Source organism: Pholcus phalangioides, unplaced genomic scaffold, assembly GCF_987345545.1.
Source record: "Pholcus phalangioides strain wild (caught in Gottingen) unplaced genomic scaffold, Ppha-v1.0 ptg000004l_1, whole genome shotgun sequence".
Lineage (NCBI taxonomy): Eukaryota > Metazoa > Arthropoda > Arachnida > Araneae > Pholcidae > Pholcus > Pholcus phalangioides.
The window spans coordinates 33,982,685-34,006,922 of record NW_028301597.1 but is presented as its reverse complement, the minus strand read 5'-3'; the positions used below and the strand labels follow the sequence as shown (position 1 = coordinate 34,006,922).

Here is a 24,238-nt window from a genome sequence, read left to right as displayed (position 1 = left end):
GGCGATGGGAAAAAAAAGGTTGGGAAACTATGGTCTATACCAGTGATTCCCAACGTGGGCGTTAACGCCCTCTTGGGGGCGATGGAAAGTTCCAGGGGTGTGGTGGAAGCTACGGGTATAACGTAGGATCCTATGAGTTAGATTGCGTTGGGGAGGGGGGGACGGTGGGAGAAAAAACTTCTGAAGAAGGGGGCGATGGAACAAAAAAGGTTGGGAAATTATGGTCTATACCATAGTCTCCCAAACTTTTTGTTCCATCGCCCCCTTCATCAGAAATTTTTTCCTTTCATCGCCCCCCAACTAAAGTAAACACATAGGATCCAATGTTAAATCAGTAGGTTCTATCGCCCCCTTGGATCATTCCATCGCCCACCGGGGGCGATATTGCACACTTTGGGAAACACTGTTCTATACGATCAATTTTCTTTTTCTTTTTTTTGGACATTCCTATGCGGCCAATTTTTTTTCTCCTTTTTTCTACATTCTCATACGACCAATTTTCTTTCTGACACAAAATTTTTCTGATTCTTATACTACCACTTTTTCCCTGGCCCGACACTTTTCTGAAAACTTCCTATGCGGCCACTTTTTTTTTCTGGCCAGAAATTTTTATGATAGCTCCCAATACGACCAACATTTTTTTAGAACATCTCTGAACGGCTAGTTCCGTTTCTGACCCTAAATTTTTCTGGTTACTCCTTACATGGCAAATTTTTTTTTCTCAGGACTGAAATATTTCTTGAACCACCCTATATATATGTAGTGTTTTTTTTTTCTTTTCTCAGCCGAAATTTTTGTGGAGCCTTCCTATGCGGCCAATGTTTTTGCGTCATGAAATTTTTCTGGACCTTCCTCATACGGCTAATCTTCTTCTGGCCCGAAAATTTTCTAAAACATCCCTGTATGCCCACTTTTTCTCCCGACCCGAATTTTTTCTGGTTTCTATGGGCCAATTTTTTTTCTGTCCAAAACTTTTTTGAAAGCTTTCTATACAGTTACCTTTTCTTTCTGACCCGAAAATGTTCCTAAAAATTCCCTATACGACTATTTTTTTTTTTGGAACATTTCTATACGGCCAACGTCCTTCCTGATACGAAATGTTTCTGGTCCCTCCCTCCCTGTAGGGCACTCTTTTCTGGACTGAAACATATTCTGGAACCACCCTACACAGTAAATATTTTTACATCCTGAAATTTTTCTGAAACCTTTCTATATGGTCTTTTTTGGCCCAAAACTTTATAAAAAACCTCCCTAAACGTCAATTTTTTTCCGTGCCTAAGTGTTTGTGAAATCTCTTTATGCTGTTAATTTTTTTTTCTGGAAATCCCCATACGGCTAATATCCTATCTGACCCAAAATTGTCCTAAAATCTCTCTCTCAGGTTAATTTTTTACGTCCGGAAATTTTTCTGGAACCTAAGCATACATATTCATTTTTTTTCCCTATCCCGAAATGTTTCTTGAACCTTGTTATATAATTAATTATGTATTGTAATTTTTCCTGCACATAACCTGCATACGCGAATTTCATTCGTCAATCATGAAATCTTTGTCACGTAGCTCCCATTTGTTATACAGTAGCCTATAATAAGATTGGGTTTAAGCCGCAATTGTAACAGTGGAATGTTTTCGATAGTTGTGACGGATGTAAAAGACTCATAAGAAAAAATTCAGTGAGCTTTTCTGCTTGTATTGATAATATTGCTGGTGATAATTTCCCACAATAATGTCGGCTTTTGATTAAGTGAGTGTGTGGAATTCACATCACGTGCATTTGGCCATATCGCAGTGTTGATCGCGGTTCCGTTCCCCCACGTGACCAGCACTTTCGAACAAGTAAATAAACGCATAACATGTGATACAATTGACGTGATACGTCACCGGTGACGTTCGTTGGAAATTCCAATGCTGGAAGAAAGAGATAGAGAATACGAAATTCAAACAATGTGACAAGCGTTATCCTCGACCAAAAGGATGCGTTTGACAACACAGATTACGCTTCTCGAATATCTGTTACCCTTTTTTTACTGTATTAATATTTTGAGTTGGAAAACATCGCACGCCCTAATCGAGGACGAAGGTCATGGTTTCTGTTGTGTACGTTCCGACTGCGTCAAGCGGACGTTTTCAATGTGTTGACATTGAGGACGGGAAGGGAGTGTTTTTCGAAGCTGTTCGCTTGGAAGAAAGTGTGACAAGGTTGGTGGACCACAATGAATGGCGCGTATTGTGATATCCGTAAGATGAAACATAACTTATATGCATATAGTACGAGATACTCTTATTGTCCTGTTTCCGGGTGTGAAAAAAAAATGTATTTTTACGAATTCAAGGCATTGGTTCTTCATAATACAACGATGGAGAACTGATTTACATAATCTCAATGATAGTCTAATTCACATGAATATCCTACGAGCTATAACTTTTATACCTCTATTAAGGGTGGGAATTCGTATTTCCAGTTCCTATGAGCATCCATATTCGTACATGAATGAGCGTTAAATATGTCAGTGATTTTTTAAAAGTAATAAAAACTGTTGTTGTTTTTTTTTCCGGTGGTGATGCTTCAGTAAAGACATGGAAGAAAAACGAGACAGTTACGGTCAATGCGTGTATAGTATTCACCATGCGGAAAAATTTTATGCAAATACACTGCCGTGCTTTTATGGTTGACCAATGAATGTATAACTCCCGATCTTGAAATAACTTTATGCCACTGGTTATTTCCATTTCAAAGAAATTAACCGAATATCTATTGGCATGATACGTAGGCCACGACAAATAAAATTAGCAAAAAAAAAATTTGTTTTAATAGTTATAAGCTCTAATCAATGTTCAACCCCATAAAAGTGTATTAATTTTTTTTTTTACAGGCGCTGCTCTAGCATGTTTTCAACTGAAACAATACATCAACGCCAATCTAATTAATTAGTGTATTTTTAATTAACTAAAATAGTTACTTAAGGGTGAAGTATACAGTTTGCCTTGATTTTAATGTAGTCTAAAAACCCATAAAATCATTCTCAGCAAAGTTGAATAGTTGTTGTCTTCATTTCTGTTTCCAATATACTCAATTTGGTGCGATTTTTCACGTGCGAACACGTAAAGTTTTAGCAGCTCTTAAAAAATGACGCAAGCAAGGAATATCAACTCTTTCCAGATAAAAAATTACTGAACCAATATAGCCGTATATTCAAACATATACAGGACCTAGAGGGTGAAGCTGTCAGCTTGCCATTAGTATTGCATTTTACTTAGTTGCGTTTGTTTCACTTTAGTCTTGCGTTTTTACTTACGAATAACCCGTGAATGAAAACTTTAAGCACGTTTTGCAAAGAATGCTGTTTTTGACAGTTTACTTGAGTTTGAAACATCGTTTCTAAAAATCTATTCATTGTATCATTACAAAATTTTAATATGATATATTGCCTCACATTGTCAAGGTTTTATAATAAAATCTAAGGTATGTCATATATACATATATTTGTCTAATTAAAGTGCTGTATACACGATAGGTTCAATGAAATTTCAGAAAATTCACACGTACATCAACAGATTTGGGTGTAACTTATGAGCATACCATATAATCCTTCAAATTTAAGTTCATAACCTGCACCATTATTAGCTAAATATACTGTGAGAATGACAAAAAAATCCATCCATAGAATTTTTTACAATCGTGTTTTGAATATCACAGGAATTTTGTTCAAAATTTGACATAAAAATGACTTTTCGTAGAAAAAGACATAGGTAGTCCGAAATTTTTATTATTGTTCTCTCCATTTTGGGACAATTTCTATCAAAAAATGTTTACTCCAGTAACATATTGTAGAAAAGTGACAAGAAAGACTAGTCGGACAATAATCTTAACAATAATCAAAGTAACAGGCGTTAATTTAGGGGGGGGGGCGATGAAAGGAATGTTCAGCTGTTTCAATATCATAAGCATTGACATGACATAAGCTCTAATCATGCTCAACTAAGCGTAGAAACAGAAATGGAAAGGAGGAGGAAAAAAGAGATGAGTAAACGGACTTTAATGACTATGATGTCGCATTTCCTCCAAAATCGTCGAATATTTTGTCACTTGATGCATCTAGCAGGGTTCATTGGACGAACGTTAACAAAAGACGCACAAAACATAATACACACGTACAATGAATGCATCTCTACTGATGAGGTCGAAAGCCCTATGAATCGCGTACGAGCCGTCTAATTTCAAAACCAGATAGATCACTTTTGACAATTTTTTAAGCCGAAACAAAAAATAACTACGTAATTGCATTATTTATGGAAGAATTTTATTATTAGTATTATTATTTTACAAATTGGTATAAGGTCGGGATTACGATATGAAAAAGTTTGATAAAAGATCTTTTACGGAACTTGAAAAAACAACCAAAAAGCTCGTCGGTTATACATTCGAGTGAATGTAACCGATAACGCTTATTGGTTGCATTTTTCAAGTTTTATCACAAAAAGAGCTGTTACAAAACTTTAAAGCAGTGATTCCCAACGTGGGCGTTAACGGCCCCTGGGGGGCGATGGAATGTTTCAGGGGGGTGGTAGAAGCTAAGGGTATAACATAGGATTCTATGGGGGTTAGATTGCGTTGGGGGCGATGGGAGAAAAAAGGTTGGGAAACTATGCTTTAAAGTATAGTGCAATCCGGGCCTCGGATAGGCACAGGTCTTGAACAAATTTCAGCTTTGTATAAATATTAGCTTTTTGAGATAATTTTTTTTATTCCTTTTGGGATCTATCTGGTTTTGCAACCAAGCTATGGGATCTATCTATGCCTAAGCGCATCTTGATCTACCTGCTTTTCAAATTCATTTCTTTACTAAGGCCGGGATTACACTAAAAAAAATTTACGAAAGTTCATTTATAAAACATCACAAATTCAACCAATAAGCGCATCGGTTACATTCGAGGGAATGCAACCAACAGGCTTATTGTGGGGGGTTTTTTTCCAAGTTTTCTAAAAGATCGAGTAGTTATTATACGTCTATATCGTGTAATATCGAAGGCGCACCTTAACAGCAATCTGTTATTGCATTAAAAAGTTTGTTTTTTTGACATATAAAATCAAGAACGTGGCTCATTTACCAAATTGTTTGCACAGCAGATATCTCCGCAACCGTTGAGTTTAGGAAACCCTCTTTTTACTACAAAAATTTTCAAATGAAGTTATTTAAAATCTCAAATTTGTTCGAGGGGTCGTATACAAAAAAAAAATGAAGAAATTAAATTTTCACATACAGTCTCCCGTGTGCTAAAACTTCCGACTATTTAAATGTGGATCCCATTCTGAAAAGTCATTTGCAAAAAGTTCATGTTTTTAATGCAATATTAATCGAGATATTAAATATATAAAATCACTGTGTTTTGGCAACTTATCACTGTGTAGGCGAGTTTTCATTGGCTCAAAAGTAACCATTTTTGGGGATTTCACTCAAATAGTAAAACGAACTCAACCATTTTATATTTTAATCACAATAAATAGCAATTACATTTTTTGTCAACTATTTCAATAATTACAGAATTTTTAGAATTTTTAATTTCTCAATTTTTTGAACCTCACCCTCAATCATTGGCATCAAATGCAAACTCTAAATCATATATGCACAGCCCATGAAGCTATCTGCTAGCCTCGAAGTGACTTGCCATCTCAAACACAATTTGGTAAAAATGAACAAAGCGGCACATTTACAAATCACTTAAATAACTCGTGGCACATTCACAGATCACTTAAGTGAGTTGCAGTGTAGTTCCACATCAATTAAGTGACCCGTGGAATATTTACCGATCATTGAGTCCCCCGTGAAGCAATTCTAGAGCGCTTAAGCGGATTATGGTGCAGTTCCACATCACTCAAGCCCACATCAAAATTTCCAGATCTCATGAGCGATCCGCGGCACATTTACAGATCAACCAAGTTTCCCGTGGCACATTTACGTCTTTTTAAGTGACCTACAGTGCAGTTCCACATCAATTAAGTGACCTGCGACACAGTTCCAGAGCACTTAAGCGGACCGTGGGTACAGTTCCAGATCATTTAAGTGATCCACAGCCCATTTACAAACCACTCAAGTGACCAGTGAAATATTTACAGATCATTGAGTGACCCGCGATACAGTTTCAGAGCACTCTAGACGTCCGTGGTACAGTTCCATATCACTTAAGTGGCCCGCGGCACGTTTTGAAACCAATTAAGTGGACCACATGTTTTGAAACCAATGAAGTAGCTGGCGACACATTTCTAGTTCACTAAAAGTGGCCCGTGACACATTTCCAGATACGTAAAGTGGTCTACGACAAGTTTTCATGCCAATGAAGAGTCCCGCAGACAAAAATTGATGAGAATCTTAGCGGGACCTCGGGGCTGTAGCCCTGTCAGCCCCTCCCTCACGTCAACTGAAATTGTTGCAAAGATATCCACTGTCAAACACTTTGGGACAGCCTGGATGAAGCGATTGCCGAAGGGCAGTGGCGTATGGAAAAGGATTTTCACATATTCATTCGCGTGTATCTAACTCTTACGAAATCCCTATCGAACTTTCTCATGGGAAACTGTTATTTTTTTTAAAAAAAGAAGAAGATGCTCTAATTTACTCATCGTAATGGCCGTCGCTTCTTTTCATGAGATTATTAGTGTTGAACATCGAATGTAAGAAGATTAAAGATTTCCATGAAAAGAGCATCGATGAAGTTAATAATTGCGGGAGAAGTTCAGGAACGATTTTGACTCTAAAATAGATTAAGAAGAAGTGAAATATTTCGTTTTCTTTGTCGTGAAATTCTACCAAGAAATTGGATGCAAGAGAGCGTTTAAATGAGACAGAAAGTTCTGAATATTTGATGCTGGGTGTATTCCGATACTGCTTTTGATTACGATAATTAATCATTCGAAAATATTTCTGGAAATTTTGAAAATTACTGCTTTTTAAACCAATGAGTCCGGTTGATATGCTTATTATCTTAAGCAATGTCCGACAATGACTTTTTCAAAAAAACTCAACAGTAATTTTTGATTATTATCTGAAAACGCCTTCTGAATAACACCCCTCATTGAACAATATTTCGATTTAACAAAGAATTTTTGAACAATATTTCGGTTTAACAACGAATTTTTGAACAATATTTCGATTTAACAACGAACTTTTTAACAGTATTTCGATTTAACAACGAATTTTTGAACAGTATTTCGATTTAACAACGAATTTTTGAACAGTATTTCGATTTAACAACGAATTTTTTAACAATACGCTAATTGAAACAATCACTGTCAAACAACACTGCAATTGAAACAATTACTGTCAAACAATACTGTATTTGAAACAGTGATTTTTAAATTATACTTTGATTGAGATCCCTCTCCCCAAATAATGTCATATTGAGGCAATTTCCAACAATATCCTAGTAAACAATATAATTATTAATTAATTATATTATTTTGTGTTCAAAATTATTATTAATATAATTTTTAATTGTATGTGTAATTATTAATTGTATTATTAATTATTAATTGTATTATTAATTATTAATTGTATTATTAATTATTAATTGTATTATTAATTATTGCTCAATATTATTATTAATTGAGGCCATAAATTTAAAACAATATGTTAATTGGGAACAATGGTTTTTAAACAATGTGCTAATTGATAGCAACTTTTGAACAATATTTTTTTTTCTAATTGAATAAACTTTAACCCATTACTCATAATGGACAATCAAATTTTGAACAATACCCTAGTTATCAGTGCTATCAAAGTCAGCAATACTCCAGTCAACAATGTCTTGCGAACAATATACTAGTTAAGAATGTCTTTCAAACAGACAGCCAGATAGACATGACCGCTGACCGCCCAGAGAGATCATCTTGGGATGCTTTGCGCTCTTTCCGTATAAGCTAGGTGGAAGTAATCGAGAAGCTATCCATATTTAAATGAATGACAACCATTATTTTTATGGGAGAGTATTTTAGTTGTTTAGTTACTTTTTTCTGACTTATTAGTATTGGGTAACTGTATTTAGGCTTATGACAACCATTCTAGTATTTTTGGGCTTTTTCCATAATTATTTCTCTTTATTGATTTTTTCTTCTTTTTTTTTCAGCCACCTTGTTGGACAATTTGTCTGTAGCGGCTTCAGCTTTTGTATTTGTATAACAGTCTTTCAAACAATATACTAGTTAACAATGTCTTTAAAACAATATAATAGTTAACAATGTCTTTCAAACAATATAATAGTTAACAATGTCTTTCAAACAATATAATAGTTAACAATGTCTTTCAAACAATACACTAGTTAACAGTTACAATTGGCTAAATTTCGAAAATCATTAACAATGATTTTAATTTTTTGATTTTCAAAATTTTCAACTCTAAATAACTAGATAAACTAAATTGACCTCAGAAGAAATAAATTAATAACTGGTTTTAATTAAATTAGTTCATTTTAAAAAAATTATACCAAAAAAAAAGGTTTTATAAGGAAAAAAATGTATTTAAAATTCCACAATTTCATTATTAATAAATTAGAAAACAAATTCAATTTTTAATTATATAATAACGAAATAAAAATAAATAAATTTATTCGCACAAAAGCATTCTTTAAATTTATTTACATAGAAAAAAAAGAAAAATTTTATATAATAAAAAAAATTGAAAAATAAATTTATACAAAAAAAAAATATTTTTTAAATTTATTTGCATAATTAAAAAAAAAGGGGGAAATAATTATTTCATGGGTGAATAAACTTCAGCTTTTCGAAGGGGTTTTCCATATAAAACGCAATACAACGTTACACACGCAATATAATGATCATCTCTCTCATTATATAATACATTTTAAATTAATGTATTCTTAGCACCGGTGTGATCGATCGATACCGTTCGATAAGAATAAAAAAAATTTTTTTTTTCCTTGTTTTATTTTTCGCCGTGAACGAAGGCCACACGGAAGCCTTAATAGCGCAAGAGAATTTCAAGGTTACTTTACCTTACATTATGTATAAGCAGAGAGGAAAAAGATTCCAATCAATAAGTTCGCACTCGGTGCAAAAAGATCCGATCAATCGAGGTCAGTGTTCTCTCTGTTTCGCACAGAATGACAACTTCTCACTCACCCACGAGGTGGTGGCATCGACAGCAAAATCAAATTTTCTTCACGGTGACGCCTTTCGTTTGAGATGGGCCATTTATTACTTATCAATCATTAATTTATGATTTCCGACAGTTTCTACAGAAAAGGAAAAATATTTTAATGGTATTTTTACAGGTAAAAGAGAAGGTCGTTATTGGGAAATGAATAATTAAACACACACCCCTTTCAAATCCGAGCATTCATTCATTTTTTGGAATTTTCAAAATGTTTTTTTTTTTTAGCATTTTTGATACTCAAAAAATGCATTAAAAATTAAGTCGGCAAATTTTTTTCCTTCCTTTTTTTGTTAAGAAATCGACCATCTCCCCGATAATACAACCTATTTTTTGCTTCTATTGACTGCTTTGAATACAGCTTCTTTCTTCCGAAAATTATCCGAAAATATAATCTTGAAGGGTAATTTCACTCCTGTCCAAAATTTTGAGGGGTATTTTTAATATAAGAAGACAGGTATTTTTTTTTTATCAGTGAGAAATAATTCTACTAAAAAAATTATTTGAATTTGAAGGGTTATTTTCACTCCTCAATGATATTTGGAGTAAAACTGAATTTTGATGCTTGAATTGTGCATCTAGATGCGTATTTGCGAACGTTGCCTTATACTATTGGATACTGAGATTTTTGTTGGGAAGGGGTGCTGCATTTTAGAAATATGCGATATTCATATTTGTTATGGGCATTTTTTTCTCAGCCACCTCGTTGGGCTTTTTGCCTGTTGTGGCCTTGTAATTTGCATTTGGAACAAACTCTCCTAGCTCTATTGTCGACCCTCCCGCGATCACTATTTGCACAATATCAAACGATATCTATGTCACATTCAACCGCATTCTCTCGTATAGGACAAGCGAAGCCAATAATATTCTATAAATAAATATGATTCACTTCGTTCAAATTTTTTCAGATAAGATTGTGGAGGATATATTCCTCCTCACAAACAATTTTTTCTAGAATTTTATCACTAAATTTTGTGTAATAAATCAATTTCTTGGGGGTACTTTCTCCCGGAAGCAATCTTAAAACCCCACTGAAGGTTCAACAAAGTGCTGCCCTCTGATGAAAGCCCCCAAATTTCATATTCACCATATTTTCTAACTCAAAACTTACCCAATCCTTCAAGTCAGGGCTTAAATTCCTGAGGCCAAAAGAAACAATTCTACAGTGACAAAAAGCAATCCACACATTTGAGGCACCAGGGTCTGAAAGGGATACAGTATCTCCAGAATTTCTTACAAAGGCTGTCAATGTGAAAGGGAAAAATAAAATTAGAAGCGGAGGGGCCCAATCTCTTTGGGGGGTCTTCACTTTTTCAGGCATATAGGCCAAATTGAAATTTCCCATGAAGTCCGACGGCCGCCAAGTCATAAAGCGGTATTTGGAATTGTAAGATGATATTTTTATTCACGAAGACAATATGCACAGTGGTGTCTTAGCAATATCAGACGCAGCACTAACTACACACTCAGACTGTTAGGTACACTCACTTTGTTCCAGACTCTGCCACGAAGCTGGGCTGGAAGAGATCTCGGCAACGGGATAAGTCCGGTGGCAGAGCCCCTGGCGTTCATTCATTCAGTGGTGTCTTAACGGACGAGGGCCAACGGGTTCCGCGTTAAATTTGGGCTGTCAAAAATTATTGTGAAGTGAAGAAAAAATTACTGAAATTATTTCTTTAATTAGATATGAATTTTCAATAATTCTGAAGTTATTTCTCTCACACACACATCTCAAAATTCTGATTTTTAAATACATTTTTATTCTTCTAATCACGTAACTCTAAAAAAACTTTCACGAACTGTGTCTCTTATCAAGTCCGAAATTATTTTTAAAAGTAATGCCAGAGTGAAATTATTATTATTTCATTAGTACTGTGATTGTACTTATTCGTTTCAATGATTCTAGAAGATTTTTCTTTCAACAATTCGGAAATTGAGGCCATTTAATTTCCTCATCCCAATACATAGAAGAAATAGGTATTGTCTGGGTATTAATTACGCCCAGGTCAAGTCGGGAAGAAAAGTTAAGGGAGGCTACACACGCTAATGCCTCTACTTCATCGCCTCACGTCATAATGAGTGAAATAAGGAAGGCAGGGTCGTGTCTCCAGTGGTGTATATAGTAACACGCTTGCCAGGTTTGCAAGAGGACTGCGTTCGAGTCCCGGTGAAAACCAGATGACTTTTGACACCGACCTCGTCCCGGCATACTATCCAGAAAATGGCTATTTCTTCAATTCTGAAATTATCTCTAAAAGCAGTTACGAAATTATTTCTTTCAATGATTCTGAAATAATTCCTTTCATAATTTTCATAATGATTTGAGGTTATTGATTATTAAAAAAAAGTAGTAATTGTTAAAAAAATTTCTCTTCCAGAGTGCTTGAAATATTTAATTTCATAAATTTAATAAATAAGATAATAAGTTTTGAGATAATAATTAGATCTAAAAATAATTAAGATAACCTAGTTTTTTAAACGGAGTAAGATAATTTTCAAACAGTAATATATCAAATGATAATTATTTAAAAACAAAGTTGTTTTGTAAGAATATTCAAAATTATGTTAATTCTGAATTCACGTAAGTGCTGGAACTATTTCTTTCATATTAGGTTCTCTGGTTTTCATTAGTTTTGGAATCCTCAATTTCAGGGGTGGCCAACAGCTGACCAAAGGGCAGCATGCGGCCCGTGAAGTGATTTTGTAAGCGACAAAGTAAAAGTACCGTGAAAAAATTAAATTTGTGATATATATATATATTTAATTAATAATGGAGCGGCTTATACACCGAAGTTTCACCACTAATGCGGCCCGCGACGCTATAGCTGACCATTATGTTGGCCCGCGAACAGAAAGAAGTTGGGGCCCACCCCTGTTCTATTTCATTAATTTAAAATTTTCTTCCGTTCTAAATTTTCATGTTAATTTATAATTTGTTCATATTTTCACAAGTGCGTTCATATTTTTTGTGTGAAATTTTTTTTTTCCAGCATTTCTTTATATTCTGTAATGTAATTTACTGTATGAATTTTCGGAAGACGATTCTCCAACACCACAAAAAAATTTTTTTAATGGAACTGAAGGGTCACCGAAACATATTTGGAGCCCAAAATGAAGATGCCCCTGACCCTGCGACTATTTTCGCACCGAGACCGCGACTGATGAAGGCAGCCCTTGATTTGATAGTATGGTCGTCAAAAATAAATTTGTAAATTTCTTGGCAGGAAATTGCGGCTATATAAGACCTTCAAAGCATCAGTTTGTCAGGCGGGGTTTTAGTACTTTTAAGACGGCCACAGTAGAACCTCCCATAACGGACTCTTTATTGCACTATATCGACGGGCTTCCACCTATTTTACTACCTATTAACCCGACACTTCCGCTAATAGTTCCCAAGGGCGTCCGTTATCAAGAGATCCCCGCAGTATATTGGACTGTAGTGTCAAGGCATAGAGTGCCACCGGAGTGCCTCAACATTGAACAGAAATGCCACGAGATGTTTGAAATTTCAATTCCATTACCATAGATGTCACAAACGGGAAAATTATTACTGGGGAAATTTAACAGTCCGATGCATTGAAGTTCTTGTAATAGAGGTCTTCAACCTTACAGACATTGCAGGCCGAAAAAAAATATTCCTATTAAGCTCGAAAGCCAACAAGTCATACTGCGGTATCTATATTTACACAGTGGTCTTAGCAGGTGGTGCCCAGGGCTCTAAGTCAAACAGAGTGCTCTATAATTATTTGGGAATTTTATTTATTCTGAGCTTTTTTTCCCCTTAATTCTGAAATTATACTCTCAGTAATTTTAAAATTATTTTCCCAGAAATTCTGCAATCATTTGTTCACTGAATGTGAATTTCCATGAATTCTGAGAAATTACTTTCTCATTAAATGTGAATTTCCATGAATTCTGAGAAATTACTTTCTCATTAAATGTGAATTTCCATGAATTCTGAGAAATTACTTTCTCATTAAATGTGAATTTCCATGAATTCTGAGAAATTACTTTCTCATTAAATGTGAATTTCCATGAATTCTGAGAAATTACTTTCTCATTAAATGTGAATTTCCATGAATTCTGAGAAATTACTTTCTCATTAAATGTGAATTTCCATGAATTCTGAGAAATTACTTTCTCATTAAATGTGAATTTCCAGAATTATGAGAAATTACTTTCTCATTAAATGTGAATTTCCAGAATTATGAGAAATTACTTTCTCATTAAATGTGAATTTCCATGAATTCTGAGAAATTACTTTCTCATTAAATGTGAATTTCCATGAATTCTGAGAAATTACTTTCTCATTAAATGTGAATTTCCATGAATTCTGAGAAATTACTTTCTCATTAAATGTGAATTTCCATGAATTCTGAGAAATTACTTTCTCATTAAATGTGAATTTCCATGAATTCTGAGAAATTACTTTCTCATTAAATGTGAATTTCCAGAATTATGAGAAATTACTTTCTCATTAAATGTGAATTTCCAGAATTATGAGAAATTACTTTCTCATTAAATGTGAATTTCCATGAATTCTGAGAAATTACTTTTTCATTAAATGTGAATTTCCATGAATTCTGAGAAATTACTTTTTCATTAAATGTGAATTTCCATGAATTCTGAGAAATTACTTTCTCATTAAATGTGAATTTCCATGAATTCTGAGAAATTACTTTCTCATTAAATGTGAATTTCCATGAATTCTGAGAAATTACTTTCTCATTAAATGTGAATTTCCATGCATTCTGAGAAATTACTTTCTCATTAAATGTGAATTTCCATGAATTCTGAGAAATTATTTTTTCATTAAATGTGAATTTCCATGAATTCTGAGAAATTATTTTTTCATTAAATGTGAATTTCCATGAATTCTGAGAAATTATTTTTTCATTAAATGTGAATTTCCATGAATTCTGAGAAATTATTTTTTCATTAAATATGAAAATCCTTATTGATTCTGAAAACACTTCTTTCAGTAATTCCGGAAATATTACTTACGATTATTCTGAAAATATTTCTCCCAATAATTATGAAAATATATCTTTCAATAATTACCAAAAATCATTTCTTTTAATTATGGACTTATTTCTCTTTAGTTCTGAAATGTTTTCTAAATTAATTTTGAAATCACTTTTTTCACTAATTCTTTAATACATTTTTTTTTCAGCATTTCTATAAATACCGTGACTATATAAGCCTTTTCGTCGTCGGGCCACTGCAAAAAATCTTCGAGGCCCCAATGTTGCCCGCGGACCGAAGGTAGAATCATAACACCCTCCCCTAGACTGCAGGCCGTGGGTTGAAGACCCCTGCTCTGGAACATTGATAATTTCTTAATACAGTAATTTCAAATTCTTAACTCACCTTAAACGATGTTGTCAGTCGACGGAATTCGATCTGGAACTCATCCGGGACTTGTGACAGTCCACGCCTTATCACAGAAAAATAGGTTGACTTTTGCCCCTACCGAGAAACTCCTCCTGTAAACACGAACACCGTGAAGAGAGGGTCCTTGCAAGGAAACAAACGCTCCAGAAGAAGTCGGGCGAGAGGTTGTCTTCCCTGTCTGACTTGTATCTCTCTCAGCCACCAGTAACTACCGAGTCGTTAGCTGCATGAGTGACTATCGAGCTACTAGACGCTCCAGCACACAAACACACATCGACCGGCGACTTCGCAATGGAAAAAAAGAACAACAAAACATATACAATAAGAAAGGAAAGACACTCCTCCTCCTCGACATCCCGAAGCCAACCCGCGCGACTTCGAATTTTTCCTTGCATCATTGTCAGGGTCAACGTCCGGGATCGCCATGCAGCGCCAATCGACGGCGTCTATTTGGCGATATTATCCCCTCTGGTGACTGCATTTGTTTTTTGTTTTTTTTTGGCGACAGGCGAGAAGTGAATGTCCATCATCGTGGCCCATTCAAGAACAAAAAATAAATGAACGGAATCGACTCTAGAGCCAACAATAATTGTTACAATCGTTATTATCAAAATTGGTACAAAAGAAACATCTGTGCACGCAAACTTGATACTTCGCGAGTCCGCTTTTTGTTTCTTTGTACCTGTTAACTGATGTAAATACCCTCACGTAACATCTCTGATTGTCTGAACACCTTTAATATCATTTATCACCGGTGTTAAATAAAAACCCGCCTCCGGAAGCAAATAATGAGTCCTTATGCGCGGGTGGTGTTCTTCAATTGCCATAAGCCATAATAATTATGAGTACGTTTTGGAATCCTTACTGTGGTACAGGACTGCAACTAGTAGGGATCACGTGGGTCTTGTACCCCGGGCGCTGGACCGGGGACGGGGTGCAAATCCCGCCCTTTAATCTCTCCTTCAACATCACATTGGGTGTCAAAATGCGTGCTTGACCCGGCTGACCAGGCATCTGGTTTTGACCCTGCTGTGGTTGCAGTGTGTGTGACTGTGGTTATTGTGGTTACAGTGTGGGATCATGATCTTCATGACATCCCTAAAATTCAATGGATCTTATTAGTGACTATGAGGCTGTTTCTCCTGGTATGGACTCGATGATTTAGTTCCTACGTCATGGCAATTTGACAAGGCATCGTATTGTGACATTATGGACAACTATGATCTACCACAAGGTTGCTCAACCTTTTGGAAAGTGCAGGCCATTTCACTGGTGTGAATGGTCTGGAAAAGCGCCATTGAAGGCAAGTCTAGTGCCTCGGACGAGGGAACAGGAGATGGGGGGCAAATTTTACTCTTTAAGCTCACCTTCAACATTAAAAGGGGGGGGGGGTCACCAAAAATGCTTACATGACCCGGCTGACCAAGCATCTAGTTGTGGAACTCATCGCAGGTCTCTCAAATTATCTGGAAGTGATTTGGAAATGTGTCTTGGGCTGCTTGAATGATCTGTAACTGTGCCGTGGACTGATCTGTAAACATTCCGCGAGTCACCTAAGTAATCTGGGAATGCGCCACGGGTCACTCAAGGGACCTATAAATATGCTGCGAGTAACTTAAATGATCTGGAAAAATGTGCCGCTTAGTTCATTTTCACAAAAGTAGGTTTGATGTCATGGGCCGCATTAGATGACTCCGAGTGCTGCATTGGGCCCATGGTTGAGTATGTTTGCTTTACCATGTGACAACAGTTCTGCGACCGTCCGTTTTTGTTTCATCGTGATCGAGCACCAACCAATATATTGTCCATACGATATTGCCGATATAATAATGGGTACAATGTAAGAATGAAAGGAAAAAAAATGGCTTCCTTTCTTTTGGGCAACAAAATGGATGAAACCAGGAAATCCTCTGCTATTACGACCAACTCGTCACGCCTTTAGTACAAACACCTAAACACACAAAAGGAGTTAAATGTCATGATGATAGTAGCCTGTGTGTTTGCATTAACACATACTTGTTCAACGAGGCGACCATGGGAACGATTGTTGAAACGGTCTAGTAACATGCTCTTTTCGTATGTAATACCTTACATACAACTAACTTTACAGTGTTCTATAATTTGTGTGACAGCAACGTAGTGTAACACGGGGCAAAAACAAAAGGGGGGGAGGATAACTCAATAATAATTCTTATTTGTTGTTTTTATGAAGATTCAGTTTTTTCATAGTAATTGTTCTACACATATTATAACAGTAGACTCTCGATAATCCGGCCATGCGTTTAACCGTCCCGTCCAGTAATCCGGCGTTTTCTGGCCGTTCTTTTGGTTTTTCGCCAGACCACTTTCTTATACGAAAAAACTCTTAAGCGTATTGTTGTTTTTTTCTTTTTTTAGACAGCGTGATTGAGGAGCCGCTGTGGTGGTCGAGTGGTCATAGTGACGGACTCGCATCGCGAGGATCCGGGTTCAAACCCCCACCGGCGCCACAGTGGTGGTCGGCTGAAGTTGGTTTTCTGTGGTTTCCAACTTCAAGGCGCGAATGCGAGCCGATCTCCCCGTTAAAAAGTTTCGCCACAGAGAGCAACAGACCTACAACATAACAAATATTCAATCATTACACTTCACTCACAATTTGAAGTATAGATGGCAGCACTGAAATATCAAGCACAACACTAGCTACACACTCAGATTTAGGTGCATTCACTTTGTTCCAGACTCTGCCACGAAGCTGGGCTGGAAGAGATCTCGGCAACGAGATAAGTCCGGTGGCAGAGCCCCTGGTGTTCATTCATTCAGGGTGATTCAGGATACTCAACGCAGAAACTTTCAGAGGAGGTAGAAAAAACAAAACAGAATCACATAGAAATGTATGTCTTTAATTTTTATGAATTTTTAAACTGTTTACGAATATATATATATATATTACACCCTTTCTTTATTTCTTTCAAACCGATCACAACTTAGGTCTATCACCATCTATGGGCGATTTACTACCTAGTGAGTTGTGCCGGAAATGTGACTGTGTGTGTGTGTACCTAACAGTCTGAATGCGTATGTAGCGTTTTGTTTGATTTTTCAGTGCTGCCATCTATATTTCAGAAGTGAAGTGAATTATGTGTTATAATTGACACTATGACCACACGACCATCACAGCGCAGCTATATATATATACAGTATATATATATTACACCCTGTATAATGACTTACTCCAGAACCTGTGGGGTGAACAACCTCTGTCCCGCGGCCCAGCAAGGAGTTCCATTCTGCCCTATCATAAAATTACGGGAAATCGGAATCCATATAAGACATCCCTAATTATCGCCAAAAATAAAACTGGCAAACGTAAGTAAATCTGCCAATGGAAAACACACAATTTTTTCTTTCAAGTGTAAGTAATGCTGCAAACCATTGCTGAAATTACTGAAAAATCACCCTATGGCCGGAAATTATAGGTGCTACTACCAGTCGAAATAGATTAAAATGCAAGTGAACAAAAAAAATATGTATGTAACTTAAAGCTTCGTTGAAAATATGAAAAAACCTGCACATTTATTATTATTATTTTATAAAAGGCCGATAGTTCAAAATTATGGAAATGTCCCGTAAAGTACGGGTAATATGATCACCCTACATATAGCAGTTTCTGGTCCGCGAGCAGAAGAAATACCACATATCTGGCCTGCGGACTGAAAAGGAGATGCACTCATGCTCCAGACCAGTGGTTCTCAACCGGGGGCCACATGGCCTCCTAGTGGTACTGGGATACTTCAAGAGGGCCACGGAAGAAAATTTAGAAAGGAGCCATGACAAATGGTTTGGAGGGCTGCATAGAGCTGAGAAGAAAAATTAAGGTGTGAAGAAATAATGATTTTATATTAGTGACTATACACTTACAGAACCTAACAAAACCACCCACAAAACCGTCTTAGGGCATGGACCTACCCGGGCCTCACCGCCAACATTTTGCAGCAGGTTCCCTAGGATGGGGGTTTTTCACAGGCCCCCAGCTAGATTCTTCACAGACCCCTCCTCTATATTAAATTATAGTGGGAAAAACAAAAAATGATGAAAACCATATATCAGGCTGTCAGTCTGTTCATGCAGCTCTGTCAGTCCCACTTTTGTGAGGGGTCATACCCGGGGGTCATAAGGTGGGGTCCATAAGTGACCCCACCTTATGATATTTTGTATAGTACAATAAATTTTGAAAATAGATAGGAAATATGTAGGCTCTTTATTTCTGGCTAAGTATGGGACTACCGTAGCATTACTTTGCCTAAGGGGCCAATGATGTTGAGACAGTCCTGAATAGAACTCGGATTTGCAGAGAGCTCAATAAATTCTAGGCTAGTGATCTGGAGGCCAATCTTATTTGCAAAATTTTCATTCAGAATATAAATATCACTGTAAAAATCAATTCAATACGTATAAAGGATCTTGCTTCTAGATGAGGGTCGAAGACTCTGGGTAAGACAGGGGAGCCACGAGAAAAAAAATGTGCTTCAAAGGGGGCCATGGGCAAAAAAAAGATAAGAAACACTGCTCCAGACCATACCTTAATCCAGCGGTTCCCAAATAGAGGGGGGGGGGTGCAACGGCCCATTGTAAAATTAAAAAATAAATTAATGCTGAGTGGGGAAAAATGAATAATATATATATTCATAAGAAATTAATAAGTCACCTATTCTGAAATTATTTGTGTCACTATTTCTGAAAATATTATTATTTTTTTCATTAGGAAGCGGAGGGAGGGTTTCAAGCATTTCTGTAAATTGCGTAATCATGTATGCCGACTTTTCCCGCCAGAAGTAATGAAATCAAGCAAGGTGACCAAAGAGAATGATTTCATTACTTCAGCTGTGTCCTAAAAATAGTCAGCGAGCGATAACTGATAGCTCCGAGAAGCCAAATTAAGACTGCGTGCCATACATCGAAGGCCCCTGGTCTAAGGTATTTGCTCCTGCAAATAATAAACATAGATGATCGATATGATACAGTAATAGCTTCAAATTTCATTCCAGCAATTCTCCAGAGCGTGACTCTCCAGGTAGAGAGAAGCTAAATCAAGACACACGACTTGAGTATCCTTTGGGTGTGGTACAATACAGGACAATCTACAGATTGGTATTAAAAGAAACATTTCCCCCTTTTTTCAAAGGAATATAACTAATTTTTGATCCGGGGATACGTGTCATTATCCCATCATCAATGAATAATTACTGATAACAATTACCTCCAAATCGGGACTAATTTAAGAGAGTGGCTCCGTTTAAAAGAGAAGAGTAGCCTACATTATATACTTATTAGTTCAGTGTTCTTCAACCGCCGGTCCGTGGAAATTCCTTACCGGCCCGCAAGACATTTCACTCATTTCATATATATATATATGTTTTTTATATCTGTCTTTTGCCGCCAGCAAGGTTTGCGGACACTGTTGATTATTTCCCCTATTTGTTTTTTCTCCAGGTTACTTTTGTCCAGTGTCCGCAAATTACTTCTCCATTTAATTTCATTCATACAAGATATAACGAAGACTGGATTTTGTGAAGATATTTATTATTTGAGATGTTAATTTTTTAAGGAAGGAAAAAACTCATCTCTGCCTCTACCGGGAGTCGAACACGGGTCCCTCGATCGACTCCCGGTAGAGGCAGAGATGAGTTTTTTCCTTCCTTAAAAAATTAACATCTCAAATAATAAATATCTTCACAAAATCCAGTCTTCGTTATATCTTGTATTAACAAGTGGAGAGCGACATTCATGTCATAATTTCATTCAAATCGAACAAAACTCCGATCTAACACCATTGGGGGGGGGGGGGGGTCCGGTCATTCTAGTATTACGTCAGCATCAATGGGGGTTTCGTGTTAGCTGACTTTTGGTGACAAGGGTGGGGGGGGGGGGTCTGAATTATGCATAAGTCATGAACCACCCTTTATTAAAATATGAAGTATTCTTAATCGTATCGTACTCGGTGTGCCAAAAACGTGAAAATCTTTTTCTAGTTTGTGGGCACCTGAACTAACATTCTCCCTATTGTAAGTCCCCCCCTACTGAGCCACTTTAGTGAACCCCTAAATATTCCGCGGATCTTTCAAGTGCTCTGGAGATGTGTCGTTGGCAGCTTAAGTGCTCTGGGACTGTGCCACGCGTCACTCAAGTGATCCATAATCATGTCGCTTAAGTAATCTAAGTAAGTAATCTGTGAATTTGCTGCGGGTAACTTGAGTGATTTAAAACTGCACTGGGGGGGGGGGGGTGCTTAAGTGCTTTAAAACTGTGCCACATGTGACTCAAGGTATCTCTAAATGTGACACGTACCGCTTAAGTGTTCTGGAACTGTGTCGCTTGTCACTCAAGTGATCTGTGAATGTGCCACAGGACTATTTGAGTGGTCTGAAAATGTGCCACGGGCAGCTTAAATGCTCTGGAACTGTGTCACGAGTCACTTAAGCGATCTGCAATGTAAAAAGGTACCACTTAGTTCATTTTTACAAAATTAGGTTTGAAGTGGCAGGCCACATCAGATAAGCCCCCCCCCCCAGACCACATTTGGCCCACGGGCGCAATAAATTTCTTAAAAAGAAATTTTGAGTTCTTAGACTTCAGATAGCATTGAAATTAATAGAAATTTATTATAATAACATATAAAAAAGTATTTGCTTCCGAAATTTTAATTTTTTCTTGAATGTTATTTTAGTCAAAAAAATAAATAAGAACCCTATGCTCCCCCCCCCCCTTCCCCGCGTACGGCTGCTCATTCGCGCCTCGAAGTTGGGAACCACAGAAAATCCAACTTCAGCCGGCCAACATAGCCCAGGGCAGCAAATTTGAAAAATGAGTGGTCAAGAAAATTAGGGACAAGGGCGGCAAAGTTTGTGTAGCCTATAGGCGGCAAAGCCATAAATACACCTCTCTGTAAGTTGTTCTTTAAGTATTGGAATATACTTATACGCTAATCAACGCAATAAATTGAATGAATGAGCTGGAGAAGCGCCGTTTGTTCCGGATGATGCGTACGTACATCATATGGTTAATCATTTTGTTTGTTACTTTAGATGTCATACTCCAAGGATATGAGCATATCCGTAATAACTGAGAGCAATAACTAAGTTCAATATTTCTTTTTCCGTCATGTTTCGAAAGCCTTATACGCTCATGATTTCTTATGGTAAATGAGCTTATACTGTTTTTGCATCGGGATGATCCCTTTTTTACCCTTTGCTTTTAACACTCTGCTGATTTGTTTCCTGCTTCCTGTATCGGCGGTCACGCGTCACGCAATTAGAAGAATGGGGGGGGGGGGCCTCATAATGTTGCCTGTCCGACGAGCCAATAGTTCAATAATTAAATTCGTATCAGGATAGACCATTGACGACCAAGGTCGATTGTTGTAAGAGCCAACACATCCTCGACAGGGATCCCTATACATTACAGTTATGCCAATATGCATGCAATTAAAAGCATGGGAGGGGGGGGGCCCATAATGTTGCCTGTTGGACGTGCCAAATAGTCCAATGATTAAATTCGTATCGGGAAAGACCATTGACGGCCAAGGCTGATTGTTGCAAGAGCCAACACATCCTGGACAGGGATCCTTAGGCAGGACTTGTAGAAAGACACGTCACTCGCCCCCATCAATACAACAGATACGGAAAACTGGCTGAATGAAGAGGTATCGGTGTTTAAGGAAGGAAAATTCATCTCTTCCCTCACGGGCACTCGAACCCTGGTCTCGAGCACTCGTTTGCCGGACGAGTGCTCTACCAACTAAGCTATGGAGACAGATGGAATTTTGCCCCCCCCCTTCCTAGGGCTGAGATGAATTTTCCTTCCCTGAAGCACCGCTATCTCTTCATTCAGCCAGTTTTTCGTATCTGTTGCAGGACTGGTATGCCAACATTTTTTTACATGCTTTTCTCTACATCGGTCTCGCAGAAAAATTATTGTGTAAGAAATTAAAATACAAATAAAATTTAATTGGTCGAATGGTCGACGCGTTTTGGCTCTTCAATGGAGAGACGTCATCAGGACCTCGTGGTCAGAATTCACACGAATGAGTCGTGGAGGGGTGATGTTTACGTCTGGTCGTCCGAAGAGTTCGCCTTTGTATTTGCTGCGTCCGAGTGGTCTTTCGATGCAAATTGGGGAGCCATCTGTTGCAAAGTGTTGAAAGTTTTTTTCACGACTGAGGTTAATGAAGCCTGTCCGAGCTGACGAAATAGGTGGCGTGTTTCTTCCATCATTAACAAGGAAATCCTGGCATGTTCTGATGAAGTATCCCTCGAGAAAATTCAGTTCGGAATTGTGTGTTGCTTTTATAAAAACAAACGCTTTATCAAAATGAAAATTATGCGAACGTTGCAAACAGTGTTGGGCGATAGCCGAACTATCAGTCCGTCCCTTCTCAACATGCTTTCGGTGTTCGAGAACTCGAATACTTAGATGTCTCCTAGTTTGGCCAATATATCCATTTTCGCAATTCTTGCATGGGATGAAGTAGATACCAGATTCTTTGGAAGGTGAGATAGGATCTCTCAGATGGGAAAGGTGAGTATATACCGGTATTTGTTGGCTGGAATATTGTATGGAAGTCAAATTTCTTTAAGATAGAAGAGATCATGAAACTTGAAGAATCGAATGAAAGAACAACGGTATTAGAAAACTTTTTTGAGTCCGCTGGGAGTAAGTTCGTGGTGCATGTCTGGGTCCTTTATTTGCCTTGAAAACGTGGCAATTTTTGTATAAATTAAAACCAGGCAAAGTTTCTAATTTTTGTGTTAAATTAAAACAATGTGTTGCTTCTCCAGAGGCAGAAGTTCAGAATTCTTGGCCGTTTGAACTTTTGCCTGAGGCAGAGACAACATTTTTATTTTTTGCACAATAATTTTTCGGTAAAATTAATATAGGAAGAGGCAAGAATTCAAAATTCGTCGTTATTTTTTATTAGCCGCTGTGGTGGTCGATTTATTATAGAGACAAACTCGCATCTCGCGAGTACCCGGATTCGAATCCCACCTTCGTCACTCTGGTGCATAGGGGGAGATAGACTTGGAAGTCTGGGGGCAGGGGCATGGTCGTTATTGCTGGGGGGGGGGGGAGCAAGATGATGATGATGTCAATTCATATATACATATATACATTAGATCATTCGACTCCACCTTTGATGCTAGACCGGCGGATGTACTCTGGTGGTCGGATGTGTGAAGTTGATTTTCGTTGGTTCACGACTTTCATGCAAGAATGCGAGTTAAAGAGCCTCGCCACGGAGCAACAGGCCTACAACGGTACACTTATTCAATCATTACACTTTACTCATATTTAGAAGAATTGATGGTAGATAGCAGCACTATAAAAAGCGTTACACACAAACGAAACTTCACGTTACGTTCACAACACATACCCGCACATTTTCGAGCATGACCCGGGCCTTTCAACCACCTGCTTATATCTCTTCAATAAGACAGATCGGCGGGCCATGATATGATTAGGAGGAGGTTATTTCATTACGATAAAAGTGATCGTATTGTATCGAGAAGAATGTAGGAAATCTGGAACATAAACGCAGGAAATTGTCAGTTCTCGCCAAAAAATATTGCCAATAACACTAGACTACAAATTCTAAAAACTTTTCTGCCTTCTGAATAATAAAGAAGCGGGAATGGCTATGAATTTTTT

The 24,238-nt window shown here is 37.1% G+C and overlaps 1 protein-coding gene across 4 annotated transcripts in view; it reads right to left on the bottom strand.

Moving 5' to 3' along the window:
- LOC149087125 (kelch-like protein 17) overlaps positions 1–24,238 on the bottom strand; it is an 86,989-nt gene that overhangs the window by 43,025 nt on the left and 19,726 nt on the right. The window contains exon 1 of one of the 4 annotated variants that reach the window (XM_089231379.1): positions 14,534–14,850. The exons of the other annotated variants lie outside the window; for them this stretch is intronic. The gene's annotated coding sequence lies outside the window, so the exon portion shown is untranslated. Of the gene's footprint in view, positions 1–14,533; positions 14,851–24,238 lie in introns of those variants that run through there. 4 annotated transcript variants of the gene reach the window in all.